Here is a 15,008-nt window from a genome sequence, read left to right on the forward strand (position 1 = left end):
GGATAAATAAAATAAATTAAATGATAAATAAATAATTAATAAAAGTGTTACACCCAAAATTTGAGAATGAAATTTTCAATCTCGAAGCGTAGGCTCGTAAGGTGTAAGCTCGAAATAAGCAAATTTGTCATACAATCAGCATTAATGAGAGAGTCAAGGATGGTCTCACTGAGTACTAAAATGATGACGTCGGGATTGGTGAGCTCAGAGCTACGTGATCTCAAAGGTGTTCTGAGGTTACAAGTCGAGCTCGAAGTTACAATGACAGGGGTTCAACACTTGTATAAATATCTTGGTTTAATTTTTTCCGTCAGACAAGACGACTCGAGACCAGGAGTTGTGAGCTCGGGAAGGTGTGATCTTGACAAAGTCTCTTGTTAAGACCAAGGTGAATCAAGGTAGCGAGCTAGTGATGGTCAGTCGATCTCGGAGGCATTCGATTATTCGAGGTCGATTGCCCAGTGTGAACATATACTGTTTTAAAATCCCTATATATAAGGGATTGGTTGTAATCTGTTGTAAAATCCCGAGTATCATGGGATTTATATGCGTATTGTATAATTATATGCATTTAATTTAATTTAATTTTTTTTTTAATAATAACTCCCCGAAATGTGAGGGGAGATATTCTGTAAATCACTCTATAAATATCATGGAACAATTCAATTGTGGGGGGGGGGGGGAGAAATTTGTATGGGGAAGACTTTGTAAAATTACTTCCAGAAAACTTTGAGAGAATTCCAAAAATTGAATAACAATTACTCGTGGACTAGGCAGATTTTAATAGCTGAACCACGTAAAAATCTTGTCTTTTATTGTTTGTCTCTTCTGGTATTTCGTTTAATCGCTCTTCATTTCAAGTTGAAGAAAAACGTCGTCAACAAAAAGAAAGAAAATAAGAAATTTAAACACATAAATATTTTTTTTATTATAGTTTTGAAAATATAATTGAAAGAGTAATTTAATTAATTTAATATGAAGTTTTAAAGTATGTGATGAGAAATTATTATGGCTTATTTATTATTTTTTTTATTTTCAGTTTATTTATCTTATTTATATGATTTTATTAATTTTTATTTTTTTAAAGTTTATTTACCTTATTTATATGTCTTTAAAACTAACAGTGTTAGAGAACAATAAAAAAAAAGTGTTAAATCTAATGAAAACCAACAATTTTCGTTAAACTCACATTTATAATCTATAAAGATATATATACTAGGTAAAACCAACAGTGCAATGTATGTTTATTTAGAAAATGTTTCTATTTATTTTTATTCTGTTTTTTGTAATTGTCATATAAATTTTAAATAAATAAACTTTGTCATATACTATAAAAAATTACATAAACATATTAAAAAAAATTAAACCATTTAACAAAGAATTCGCTAGACACAAGCTTTTTATATATAAATATATGGTGCATTCTAGTTTTAAAATTAAATATTTTTTAAAAATTTTGTTTTAGAAAGAATATGTATGAATTTTAATATAATAAAATATTAAAAAAAATCCAAACTAAAACTATGAATTTTATAATTTATTTGATCAAATTTTAATTACTTGATTGGCAATATTTTTAAGCCAACAAAAGGTTATATTTTAATATATATTATTTAATTAATGGCTAGAGAGCAATTAAAATAAGTAATTTCACACTAAAAAAATACTAAAAGGCAAAAAAAAGAGTATATTTATGTCTTATTTTACAATTACACACTTGTTTAGATAAACATAATACGCTAAACAACAAAATAAATAATTAATAAAAGAAAGAAAGAAAGAAAAAAATGAATTTAAGCACATGAATTTAAGCAATTAAAAAAATGAATTTAAGCACGTAAAAATCGGGTCATTTAAAAGTTAAAAGGTGCCATTGGTGCTCAAAACAAAATGTTTGTTTTCCAATCCAATCACACAATTTAATTGGAAAAGCTGAGATGCCAGGCATCATTAATGCCACACAAACAATTACTCTAGAGTCCAGACTAAAACTAACAAACAAGGTTAATAAAATGATTCATAAACACAAAAATAAATCATTGGTAATGAAAGTTACTACCACCAATTTTTTTTTTTAACTAGGCCTCTCCACCTAAAAAATTTGAACAAGAAACCTGTAGAGTCCAAGAACTTTACTTAGCTAATTGTTTAGTAGTATTATAGTATGTATAGTATTATCTTTGTTACTGTGGATTTTTGGTTCAGACCGGGAATTATTTGGACACTCATAGTAGTACTTATAGATTTTCTAAGTTTAACCTATAGTTTAAGAATATTAAGTATAACCTAAGGTTTGATTATATGACTGATATTAAGGATAGTATTTGTTATATTATAAGGTTTAGATATCAACCAATAGGATTTTAAGCACATGTTATGAATGGTAATTAAGGATTAAGTATTTTTGAGGATTAAATTTTATAAGGAGTAAAGTTTGAATGTTATAGGGTCAATCAGCAGCTTTGAATACGTTGAAGGCTTAGTCAAGGCTGTTTACTCCATTCAAACTTAGCTAAAAATGTGTAATTTCGTGTTTAAATATTCAGCGTATGCCGATATATCGCAGCTATAGGGGGCGATATATCGCAGCACGTAGATACGGAAAACACGAGACGATGCACGGTCGCCTCGGGCATACTGGCCCAGGCGATATATCGCCTACAGGGGGCGATATATCGCCTCCTCCAGCATGAATTCAAACTCTTTTGAATTCTTTTCCTTTCAGCCATTCAAACTTCTTCAAAAGTCCAGCATCTTTTGAACGAGTCTTCAGCCTCTGCTAAACGATTATTCAAATGATTTTCACCTAAAAAGCCATTATTTTTATTCATGTAAAATCAAGATACTTTCATTCCCAAACTCTATAAATAGGACCTAGTACCCAGCCATTATTCACCTTTTGCTCTAAGTTCAGAAGCTGCTAGTGTTAAGTGAGTGTGAGAGTGTAAACACCTGGTTTGGGAAAATCATAAGCTTAAACATCATAAGCTTATCAAACACTTTGGGAAGTGAGGTTCTATAGTATTTCGGTTGAGGAGTAGATTGGTCTTTCAAGTCTTTGAGGTAACCAAAACTTTAGTTCATTTCTGTATTATGTTATTTTCTTTCTCATAGTCTTCTACTCAATCTCTAACCTTAATCTTCATTTTGGTTAGGGAATCTAAGTTCTTGAGCACGTAAGTTTCGGTAAGCATGATTCTCAAATGGTTTAGTCTTCCCATTTTCCTTTTTCATCTCTTTTCTTCTTTCAACTCACTCTTGTTCATTATGGTTATTAGGAGTGTTCCAAAAGTCCCAACTCAGTCCACATATCCCGGTAACTTTGGTAAGGAAAATAGGCTAGAATCAATATGTTATATGCTTATGTTTTATGTTGTTAAATGTGTTATGATATGTATGCATGTATGTTTGTAGGCTTGGGCATATGACCCATATGACTAACAAGACCCCAAATGGGTTATGGGCATATGACCTACTTAGCTAGTAGGACCCCACTAATCCCATGGGCATATGCTTGTTTAGTCTATGGGACCCCAAGTAATAATGGCCATTATAATAAGTGTATGTTATATGTATTATGTTAAGTCTTTATGTTTCTTATGAAGTTATGTTTATGACTATGTGTTAGATTTTCCTTGCTGGGCATTAGGCTCATTCCTTTTTGTTTTATGTGCAGGAAAATAAGCTTTAGAGGCGGAAAGATTCGTGACGCTTAGAGGATGTGTATCGATGGTGAATGGAGTCAAGGGGCTGAGCGTTATTCGATTCGAGGATGTAGTTTCTGTTTTATGTCTTTTTACATGTATTTTCTGCACCATTTATGTAATGTCTTTTATTTTAAATCATGTTTTGTTTTTTAAAGACAATGGGATCCCATATCCTTCTTAGTATTCTATTTATTTGTAAGTAACTCTTATTTTACAAGTTACTCAATAAAATTATGGTATTTTCATAAAAATATAAGTTTTATGTATAGTTTCGTTAATGGTCCAAATAGTCTAGATTAGTGGGTCATTACAAAACCATAGCAATTGCCATGTAGGTGCCCAGGAAAAATTTGAACAACAGATCTTGTTGGAGTAAATTACATGCCTCACCATTTGAGCTACCCCTCTTGAGTTACTACCACCAAATTAACTAGTTCAGATTAAAATATTTTCAAAGGTTTCCTTACCAAAATTTATTTTCATTAGTTCCAATGAGAATTTTTTGGAAGCACATGCTATAGAAGTGTTATACCCAGATTTCGAGCCATAGTAAATATGACCTCGAAAGCTGAGTCCGCATTAAATGATCTCGCGAGGGTTAGGGTATGCTCTACGATTGTAAACCGAGCCTGCAAAGTATGATACATGACCTCGAAACCTGAAATGCTGAAGCCTTGGAGATACGCTATGACCACCTTGAATATCTACAAGTATTGTAAGCATGAGATGTAATCCTCATTTATTGATATAAATCCCCAAGAATCGTGGGATATTATTTAGTCAGTTATGTGTTTCCTGATCTATGGGGGACGTTTCCTTATATATCTGATTATTGGCATTTAAAGCCATTTATTTTTATTCACAAAAGAGTAACTACCCAAAATATGTGGGATAGTATTCTGCATCCTTCTCTATAAATAGAGAAGCCATGCACCATTGTAAGGACCGAATTTCTGATTCTTGAGAGAAAACTCTGGAGAATTCATGCTAAAGAATTGTTCAGAGATAATCTTGAGATTAATAACAGAGACTCGTGGACTAGGCAGATTTAACTGTTGAACCACGTAAAAAACCGTGTTTGATTCGTTTGTTTATTTTTGGCCATTGTCTTAAATTGTTTACGTGCTCTCTTCTTTTATCTGTTGACGAAAAACGGCGTCAACAGTTTGGTGCTTTCATTGAGAGCCTCAAGCATCCATCCCGGAGAGATTCATGGCTGCAAACAATCAGAACACTCCTGAAGGAAATTACCCAAGGCGTCCTGGAAAACAACCAATGGAGAACCCGGACGCTGAAGAAAGGAGTGGGTCCTCTGATTCCCGGGGACCACCTCCACAACCAAGGGATGAGGACATGTACTATAACCCTGAGCGTTATGTCCCTATTGTAGAATTGGAGAATCGGCAGCTGAAACAGCTGCTGGCAGATGCCAACAAACGTAACGAGGAGTTGACTAGGACAGCCGCGGAGGCGCAGGTGGCTCAGCCCCCGCTTCCGCGCGAAGACCAAGTCCCTCCTCCAAGGGACGTGCACGTTCCTCCCCGGAGGCCCCGTGGACGTCCACGAAAAAATGCTGCCACAAGGAGGCCAGCACAACCTCCAGCACCAACAGAGCCATCTGCTCCTTCTAGGCCTCAGAGGAGTACCCGAGCTCGGGTCCCGCCTAATCCACCTGTGGGAGTGCCTGCAGGAACTGAGAACAACCGAGCTCCTGCCGAGGCTCGGACTCAGGTTCCTGGTAGTGCACCGAACGCAACTGGCCCGTCTCGGGCAAATTCTGGACCCTCCAGGCCGAGGCAAGGAAGACAACCACCGTCACCTATACGGTTTCCTCCGTCTCCCATAAGATATCCTTCACCTCCCCGCAGAAACGCTCAACCTGGACGAGATCAGGATCAAGGGCGTACAGGGGAAAGACAAGGAAACAGGGAGACGTTCCAGGGGCGGAAAGGCGCGCCATCCGAGAGAAGTCAGACGTCCCAATCTCGCACTGCAGAGACGAGGCGACGTAGAAAGGATCCACCACAAAATGACCGATCGATGAGTTTCACCAGTGATGAGTCCGGAGAAACTAGGTCTGTCAGTAAACACGACCGGGGTCGTAAAAATACTAGAAATCACAAGAGCCATCCCGACCTGCACAATCATCTGAATCAGAGCAGGGGAAAGGGAGATCAGACAAACCCGGATCTTAGGAATCATCTGAACGGGCGTAGAGATCCCTCACGGAGACGCGAGCCTAGGATCGCGATTAACAACTGTCAATTCCAAACACCGCCTAAGGACCCAGTACAAGAAAGGATCGATCAGCTCGAAAAAGCCTTTAGGCTTTTGAAGAATGAACGAGGAAACGGTCGATATGAGGACTCTGATGAGGAGCTCGAGCCGTTTGCTCCCAATATTTCTAACACTCAGTTCCCCCAAGGGTTCCGGATTCCTCACGTCCCAGCGTTTGAAGGAAAAACCGACCCATGCAGCCACCTGAGTACATTCAACACTATCATGAGAGCTAGTAACGTGGGTTACGAGCTCAGATGTATGTTGTTTCCGACATCATTTGCCGGACCTGCCAAGAGTTGGTTCGAGAAGTACAAGAGACATTCTATAACTTCGTGGGATCAATTGTCTAGAGACTTCAAGAAGCAGTTCCGAGCTATGATGGGAGTCAAACCCGAAGCATCCACTTTGACTAACGTCCGACAACAACCGGGCGAAACACTGAAGAGCTACCTGACAAGATTTAATCTAGAGGTCGCCCGAGCTCGTGACGTGGATGACAGCGGGCACTTGATGGCCATCCGAGCTGGTGTTTTACCCAGGAGTGCCCTTTGGGATGACATGCAAGGGAAACCGGTGAGGTCGATAACCGAGTTTAACAGACGGGCGCAGAAATTCGTCAATGTAGAGGAGGCGAGGTCAACACTCAAGGCGACCTCGCAGACCGAAACTACAACGATAAACATTAACTCCGCCTCAACCTCGGTTGACCCAGCAGCTACACAGCCTACCTCGGAGAATCCTTCCAAGAGGAAAAAGAACGAGGGAAATAATCCCGAGGCTGATGGAGGAAAGAAGAAAAAAGGAGAAAGGTATTTCTCCGTATATAAAGTGCATACCGAGCTCAACGAGTCTCGGGAAAACATATACCTGGCTAATGAAAACCAGGTCCCCTTCAGGCGTCCGGACCCTATGAGGAATCAAAAGTCCAAGAGGGACTCCAGCAAGTATTGTCGATTTCATAGGGACACCGGCCACACAACTGATGAGTGCCGACAGCTGAAGGACGAGATCGAAGGATTGATCTCGAGAGGTTATTTCCGGCAGTATGTCAAAAACCAGAATACTGGACAGGCTACTGCCAGCCAGAGAGTAGCCGCGCTTCCGGCATCGCAGAATAATAACTCCCGATCTCGGGATGAAGACAGGCCTCCGCCGATAGATGGAGAGGACGTAATAACCATCTCGGGAGGTCCTCTTCTCGCAGGAGGGGGCAGAAATGCTCAAAAACGATATGTGAATGAGCTGAAGACAGGGGACGGATCTCCATACGAACCCGAACCAAGGGCACCAAAAAGCCAAAGGGTTGAAACTCAGCCTTTAACCTTCACCGAGGAGGATGCCTCCCATGTCCAGTTCCCTCATCACGATCCACTCGTCATCACCCTACAGCTTGCCAACAAAAGAGTGCGCCGAGTTCTCATAAACAATGGGAGCTCAGTTAACATTCTTTATAAAGCGACACTAGAGAAAATGGGACTCTCCCTTCGCGACCTGAAGGCTTGTGCAACCACTTTGTACGGCTTTTCTGGAGAAGGAACTGCCTGTATGGGGTCCATTGAACTCCCTGTGACCTTGGGATACTATCCAGTCTCGGTAACCAAGATGATGGAGTTCGTGGTGGTAGAGTTACCATCTGCCTACAATGTACTGCTCGGGAGACCTGCCCTGGTCGGGCTGGGGGCAGTTTCATCTGTAAGACATCTAGCCCTTAAGTTCCCAACTCCAAGCGGGGTCGGAACATTGAAAGGAGATCAATTGGCAGGAAGGGAGTGCTACAGCATTTCCTTAAGGGGAAAGAAACAAACAAGCGCGCAAGCACTCGTTGTCATACAGAATAAAGATGGGACAGTTTTAAAAATTGATGAGGAGATCGATCCAAGGATTGAGGAGAAGGTCGACCTCCAACCTTTGGAAGAGCTCGAAGAGGTTCAGCTCGAGGAAGCTGATCCCTCAAAGAAAGTGAAGGTCGGGAAACACCTCCAAGACGAATCAAAATAGCAATTAATTTGCTTTCTGAAGAAAAACCAGGATGTATTCGCGTGGTCGCACTCTGACATGGTGGGAATAAGCCCTAATGTAGCGAGCCACGCATTGAATATAGACAAAAGCTTTCCCCCGAAGCAGCAAAAGCGAAGGCAGCTGGATGAAGACAGAAAGAAAGCACTAAAGGAGGAGGTAGACAGGCTGAAAACAAATAATTTCATAAGGGACGCTTTTTACTCGGACTGGGTGGCCAATCCAGTGTTAGTCCCGAAACCCAATGGGACGTGGAGAACGTGCATTGACTACTCAGACCTCAACAAGGCCTGCCCGAAAGACTGTTTTCCCCTGCCGAGAATTGACCAGCTCGTAGACGCCACGGCGGGGCATGGTCTGATGTCGTTCATGGTTGCTTATTCTGGGTATAACCAGATTCCCATGCATGCCCCCGACCAAGAACATACGAGCTTCATCACAGACAAGGGGCTCTACTGCTACAATGTCATGCCATTCGGACTCAAGAATGCCGGAGCCACATACCAGCGACTCGTAAACATGATGTTCTCAGAGCAAATTGGGAACAACATGGAAGTTTATGTTGATGACATGCTTGTAAAGTCTCAACTTAACAAAAACCATGTTGATGACCTCGAAGAGTGCTTTGGCGTGCTCAGAAAGTACAACATGAAGTTGAATCCTCAGAAGTGCACTTTTGGGGTGTCTTCAGGGAAATTTCTGGGTTTCATTGTCAACTCTTGTGGAATCGAGGCTAATCCCGATAAATAAAGGCCATGATCGATATGCCTTCACCTCGGAAGCATAAAGATGTTCAAAGCTTGACTGGCATGATGGCAGCTCTGGGCAGGTTCATTTCGAAGTCAACGGACCGCGGTCTCCCATTCTTCAACTTATTGAAAGGAAGTAAAAAGTTCGAATGGACAGATGAGTGCGAGCTAGCCTTTCAAGAGCTCAAAAGGCACTTAGCCGAACCACCCATCCTATCGAAGCCTGAGATGGGAGAAGTACTGTTCTTATTCCTCTCAACAACCGAACACGCGATAAGCACGGTGCTCGTCCGAGAGGAAGAGAGAATACAGAAACCCGTCTACTACATCAGTAAAAGATTACTGGGGGCAGAGTCAAGGTATCCACTGATGGAGAAGCTCGCCCTCAGTCTGATCCACTCATCTCGAAAGCTCCGCCCTTACTTTCAGGCACATCCTATCCATGTACTAACAGATCAACCACTAAGGCAAGTCTTGTCCAAACCAGAGGCATCTGGTCGACTCCTTAAGTGGGCTGTTGAGCTCGGACAATTCGAGATCACCTACCATCCGAGAACAACCATTAAGGCACAAGCGTTGGCAGATTTTATAGTGGAGTGCACCGGTACAGCCGACGACGAGGTAACAACCACGGCCCACGATCTGTGGAAACTTTACGTCGACGGGTCGTCAAATGAAAATGGAGCGGGGGCAGGAGTTATTCTGATCACTCCTACAGGGAGCAGATTTCACTCTGCTTTAAAGTTCGGCTTTAAAGCATCTAATAATGAAGCTGAGTATGAAGCTTTACTTGCGGGACTACGAATAGCAAAGGAGCTTAAGGCCAAAGCTATACATTGCTACAGCGACTCCCAGCTCGTAGTTAATCAAATCTTGGGAGAGTACCAGGCTCGTGGCACAAAAATGGCAGCTTATCTGGAGAAGGCAAAATCCGCATTGGAGTTTTTTGAGTTTTATGCAATCGAACAGGTTCCCCGAGAACAAAACTCAAACGCAGATGCCTTAGCTCGCCTCGCCACCTCCGCCGAAAATGAGGAGCTAAATGTCGTACCTGTAGAGCACCTGCCAGCGCCCAGCATTACTGAGCCTGACGAGGAAGATGTGTGTATGGTCGAGACAGAGCCGACCTGGATGAGCCCGATAGTTGAGTACCTCGAAAATGGAATTCTTCCAAAATATCGAAATCAGGCTCGGAAACTAATGTATCAACTTCCCCGTTACACCGTCCTGGACGGAAGGCTATACAGAAGGGGGTATTCCATGCCATTGCTCAGATGTGTAACTCCTCCCGAGGCAAAGAAGATTATTGAAGAAATTCATGAAGGGTTCTGCGGAGACCATACCGGGGGGCATAGCCTGTCCAAGAAGATTATACGCCAAGGATATTTCTGGCCAACCATTAAAACGGATTCTTTCGAGTTCGTGAAAAAGTGCGACAAGTGCCAGAGATTCGCCACGATACCCCGAGCTCCACCTTCCGAACTAACCATGTTGACATCCCCGTGGCCTTTTGCGGTATGGGGCATCGACCTCATAGGCTCACTCCCAACTGGCAAAGGAGGAGTAAAATATGTTGTGGTCGCAGTTGATTACTTCACAAAATGGACGGAGGCTGAACCATTGGCGACCATAACTTCGAAGAAGATCCTAGATTTCGTGGTAAAAAACATCGTATGCCGATATGGAGTGCCAAGAAAGATTGTGTCTGACAATGGAACCCAGTTTGATTGCGACTTATTTACCAACTTTTGTAACAAGAACGGTATAATAAAGAGCTTTTCGTCAGTAGCTCACCCTCAGGCGAACGGTCAGGTCGAAGCCGTTAATAAAACTCTCAAGAGTTCCTTGAAGAAAAAGTTGGAAGAAGCAAAGGGACGATGGCCTGAGGAATTACCCCAAGTCCTTTGGGGATATAGAACTACAGCTCGGACATCAACTGGGCATACCCCGTTTTCTCTAGCATACGGCTGCGAGGCAATGTTGCCCATTGAGGTCGAAATTCCAACGATTCGAACTCAGACTTACGACCAAAGTTCCAATCATACTCAGCTCGAAGAAACCCTAGACTTGATCGAAGAAAAAAGGGAAGAGGCTCAGCTGAAAAATGCTGCTTACCAGCAACGGACCACGAGATATTTCAATAAGAGGGTTCGAGACCGAAAGTTCGGAGTAGGAGACCTGATTTTGAGACGAGTATTCTTAGCAACCCGAGATCCAGCAGCTGGGGTGCTCGGGCCGAACTGGGAAGGACCATACCAGATAGAGTCAATCATCCGACCGGGCGTATACAAACTTGCAAGATTAGATGGGAGCCTGATACCTCGAGCATGGAATGGCGAACACCTTAGACCATATTATCAATAGTGTAGAAAGTGTCGCCTGTAACCATGATTTTTCGTATTTAGTGTGTTTTTGAATTTCAAATAAATGGTCTACTTTGTTTCACATGTAATTTATTTTTATTTTTGCAATCTCTCTTAATTTAATAACCTATTATCACACTCATAGGATATTAAGGGGGCATCATTGGTATACATACCACCAGCTTAAAAAATAAAAAATATACATAAAGTACTTGGATATAACCAAGTACGCGATGTTAGATAGTTCGGACATAACCGAATCATCAAACACAAAGTATTTGGACATGACCAACTGTGCGAGCTTAGATAGTTCGGATATCACCGAACCATCGCGAGCTTAGATAGTTCGGATTTAACCGAACCATCAAAACCTAGATATCTGGAGTTAACCAGATGTGTAGACACAACAGATTTGGAACAAACCAGCCAAATTATCGATCGATGACAAATGGGAGCCTAAACCTATTGCGAGATAAGTCAAAGTCGAGGCTGGAATATCTTAGAAATATAGTTTCGAACTCTTAACCTCGGAGCTAAAATACTGAGGATGAGGAAAAGTAACTAAATAAAAAAAAAAAGAGATATAACCAAATCATTCATATTACATACCATATAAGTACTTTCGAGTTCATGGTTGGAGTAATATCCGACCTTGATAAATAACGAGGTCGGAAACGGATAATCCGAATAAACTATGCATGAATGCATCGAACTTCGAGCTTAAAATCCAAACTATGTTTGTATGCATAAATAAACATAAACGAGTTCATCAATTATAAGAATGTGCAAAATATTTCGAGCCAAGAAATGTAAAGCATGTAAAAAATTAAATTAGTTAAAGAAATTGTATCAGCCCCATGGGCGTAATTCACAATAATTACATAAGAGGACGCAGCCCCAATGACTGATCTTCCCGAGGTCAGACTCAATGAAGAGGAGTCTCCTTGGCCTTCTTAGCGGCACCGGACCCCTCAGGACGAATAGCATGACTATCCTCCTGAGCTCCCTCCGAAACGGTACTCGGAGCAGCTTTATCCTTCTCGAGCTGCTCAGCCTCTTCCTTCTCGAGCCGAGTATTCCATCGTTCGAGGAAGGACGCCTCGAGGGGACCCAAGAAACTGGTGTCCAGTTCTTCGTTATAAGCCCACATCCGGTACATGGCTGAATCGACCTCCGTTTCCTTCTTTTCTTTGAACTCGGCAGTAAGGCGGGTTTTGATATCCTCCATAAGGTCGAGGGTGACGACCTTGTCTTCCTCAAGCTTCTTATTGGTCTCCCGGAGCTGGATGTTATCTTTCTTTTGCTCCTCGAGTTCGTTTTTCAGCTTTCCGAGCTCCTTGGCCATTTCCTCACACTCCTTAACCACTGCCTCGAGCTTAATGTTCGCCGCCTTCAGGTCGTCATTCGCTCTAAGGTGGAGGTCCCTCTCCTCTTGGGCGAGGGTCCTGCTCGAATGGACCTCGTTGTTCAGCTCGTAATTGAGCTGGGCAGTGAAAGCAAGAGCCTGAAAAAAAGGAAGAAACCATCTTTAGACTCGAGACAGTATGGATGTAAGCAAAGGGAATATAGGATACTTACCGCGGCAGTGTGCTCGATACTCTTCTCATACAGGACAGTGCGGTCCCGAGTGCCAGTTAGACACTGCCACTGAGGAGCCTCGAAATTGCCGTAGCTCTGGCCGATCCGGGACATTACGTCCGAGATCAGCGTAGATCCGTGAGGACCGGCAGCATTATCCACCACATACGAATCCATATGGGTGGAGATGGTTAGCTTCTGAGCTTGGGAAGCAGAAGGTCTTTTGGCGAGCTGGGTAGAAGGTATTTGACCCGCCACAGGAGGTTGGGATTCGGCCACAGCAGCAATACCGGTCTGCGAGGCCGGCGCCACCACAGAGACGACGGCCTGCGAGGGTGGTATCGTCGTGGGGGCGTTTGTCTGGCCAGTCGACGCAGCAGCAGAGCTCGAAGCTGGCGCGGGAGGAGGAGGCGTTTTCCTAGATTTCTTGGAGCCTTTCCCAGGCTGGCTGGTTTTCAGTCCCCCTGACCTGGGGCGTTTGCTCCTCTTGGCACCCGCATTGTCGATAAGGGCGTCGAGGTCGGAGTCCATATCACCTGCACAAGTCATCACAGTGAGTCAGTAAAAGAGATAAGTTACTTCAACATTATATATAGAGTGGTGGAAGAAAAAACCTAACTGGAACTTTTCCCCGAGCTTGAGCTTGGGGACCATGAAATTCCCCCGTCTTCAGAAGAGGCGGGGGGAGGGCCTTCCCTATAAGTTGGTGATAACCTCAAAAGGTCCCTATAATCATTGGTCCCATACTGCACAGCTATCCCATTCCACATCTCGTCCGTGGTATACATAGTGTCGTATTTCCCGAGCCCACTATCAAACCTATGGACGCAGTCATCTACCCAACTCCATATGTAGAAGTGGTATCTATCCTGTGGGCACAAGACTAGTCTATTGGGCCTGTGTTTTAATAAAGTGGGGGACCACATTCGCGAAGTAGGAAGGGTTTTACCTCCATCAGAGTCCGAGCTCGAGGCTTCGTCATTAGCCTCATTTCCCGACCGCGGACTTCTCGAGCGAATTGGGAGAGATGCTTTCCTTTCCCTCCTCGGAGGAAGGATGCCTGTGGGCAGAGGCACTTCCTCCCAGCGTTCATATTTTTTACTGGACCAGTCAGAGGTTGACTGGCCCTGTCCCAACAAGTCACAAGCTCGAAGCTTGTCCTCATGTAGCAGAAATGAGAGAGACCTCCTGCCATAAGGGAGTCGGAGCAGGCTCTCTCTGTGCTCCTTCATTGTCTCGTCAGGGGTGGGACGCTGAAAGTTAGCTGAAAGGCGAGATACACTTCAACTAAACATGGATTCAAGGGCTAAAGATTCGAGCTCAAAAATAGAAAGTAACGAGAATATTTACGAATTCGCCTAAACGAACGATGTCGAGACGGGAACAGACCGTTTGTCCAGAAAAAAGCCCTCTTGAAGTCAGGGGGATGGTTCGGAAGGTCTTCAAAGATTTTTGTCTCTTTGGGGTAGCTCGAAAGATAGTAGAAACCATCTCCTCCCCGAGCTCGCGAGGGATTACTCTTCAAGCAAAAGAGATATAAAATCTCTTGGGGTGAAGGTCCTGTTCACCCCTGCTCGTGAAACAAGGACCTCAGGGCAGACAGCACCCTGTATGAATTGATGTTGAGTTGGAATGGAGCCAACCCAAAAAAATCGATGAAGTCTCTGAAAAAGGACTTCAGGGGCAACAAAGCTCCTGCCCTTAGGTGTTCTTGGCTCCAGGCCGCGTATTTCACACTGGAATCGCGGCCCCCAGGAGCGAAGCAGCTCCGTTCATGCCTTGTCGGAGCTCGACAGTTCAGTGTGTCCAACGAGCTAAGGCCATGAAGGGCCAGGATGTCAGTTATCTAGTCGGAGGTGGTAACCGAGCTCTGGTAGAACTCGGCTTCAAACATCTCCCTCCTAGGCTACGAAGACGAAGGCTTCGCCATTAAGGAAAACTGAAGTTCCCCCGGGTGGAATGCTACCGTGACTTTTAACGCGGGGTCGAGGGGAACTGGCCTAGGTCCGGGGTTAGGCTCCGGATAGATGGCTTCCCGAAGGACCTTTCTCTTCTTTTCGATGACTTCGTCAATCTGGCGACGATAGTGGGCTCGAATGTCTTCTTGCTCGCGTGCGATCTCGTACTCTTTAATCCGACGCTGGTTCCGGGCAAAGATCGATTCCGGGCTCGGAGATTTGGGCTCGTAAGGAATTGCTCGTAATGACCCCCACCGTTTTTTCGAATTCTGTGACATCTAACGAGAAAGAAAAAATGGTGAGGGCCATGCATGCAAGAATCACGAGCTCGATGGATGAGCTCGGAGATCTAATGAC

Source organism: Humulus lupulus, chromosome 9, assembly GCF_963169125.1.
Source record: "Humulus lupulus chromosome 9, drHumLupu1.1, whole genome shotgun sequence".
NCBI classification, from domain to species: domain Eukaryota; kingdom Viridiplantae; phylum Streptophyta; class Magnoliopsida; order Rosales; family Cannabaceae; genus Humulus; species Humulus lupulus.